Source organism: Dinoponera quadriceps, unplaced genomic scaffold (genome assembly GCF_001313825.1).
Source record: "Dinoponera quadriceps isolate SergipeBrazil2010 unplaced genomic scaffold, ASM131382v1 scaffold3906, whole genome shotgun sequence".
In the NCBI taxonomy this organism is placed as follows: domain Eukaryota; kingdom Metazoa; phylum Arthropoda; class Insecta; order Hymenoptera; family Formicidae; genus Dinoponera; species Dinoponera quadriceps.
This window is the reverse complement of record NW_014557873.1, coordinates 2,178-3,261: the sequence shown is the minus strand read 5'-3', so window position 1 is coordinate 3,261 and position 1,084 is coordinate 2,178. Positions and strand designations below refer to the sequence as shown.

The window sequence follows — 1,084 nt, the reverse complement described above, 5'->3', positions numbered from 1 at the left end:
ATTGCAAAATTCGATTTTAGATACAGATTCGAATTTTGCAATTGGATTCGTCAACAATCGCGCAACTTTCATCAGAAAATTTTATTTTCTGATGAATGCACATTTTCAAGTGACGGCTCTATAAATACATGTAACTGTCAATATTGGGTACAAGAAAATCCTCATTGGTTCCGAGAAATTGACCATCAACACGTTTGAAAAGTTAATGTTTGATGCGGAATTATTGGAAAATATATCGTTGGACCGCATATCTTTAAAGAGAACCTAAATGGTATTCGGTACGCCAATTTCATTGAAAATGATCTTCCGCCCTTGCTTGAAAATATTGCTCTACAATTGAGCCTAAACATGTTTTTGCAGCAAGATGGATGTCCAGCGTATACATCTAGAGTTGCCCGTGAACGGAACGAAATGTTTCCAGATAAATGGATAGGCAAATATGGCCCACATCATTGGCCACCACGATCACCGGACCTCTCTGTTCTCGATTACTATTTGTGGGGAAGACTAAAAGATCTGGTATACCGCGAACGCCCTACGACAAGAGATGATATGATTCGTTGAATACGTCTCGCTATTCGTTCTCGTCTCGAAACGACCTGATACATGTAAAACGACGACTTATCATTCTTCTATTTATTGCTTTCCTTTCTAAGTTTTTTTTCCTAATTTTTTTTTGGATTTTCTTCTGCTTTTTGGTTCTTTTTAATTTTTAAATTTTGTAGCTTAATATTTTTAATGATTCGTGGTATATATGTAAAACGACGGCCTAACCTTCTTTTTATTCTTGCGATTTTTTAAAGTCTTTTTTACGGTTTTTCTTTCTTTCTTTAGATCTTTTTATCTTTTAGGTTTTTCGTTGCTAATTTGTGTTACTTTCTTCTATTTTATTTTATTTTGTTTATTTATTTATTTGTTTATTTATTTATTTAATTTATTTTACTTTATTTATGTATATATTTATTTATTTATTTATTTACCTTTTCCATGCCGCCCTCGGAGCATACCCAACATAACATGAGACAGCCGTGGTCAAAGGGGGTTCAGAACGAGATCGGGACCAGGTCACGATGAAGTCAGGATG

At 34.2% G+C, this 1,084-nt stretch overlaps 1 pseudogene; it reads left to right on the top strand.

Moving 5' to 3' along the window:
• Positions 1 to 20: 20 nt before the first annotated feature.
• On the top strand, positions 21 to 603 carry LOC106749486 (annotated as a pseudogene).
• The last annotated feature ends 481 nt before the right edge of the window (positions 604 to 1,084 follow it).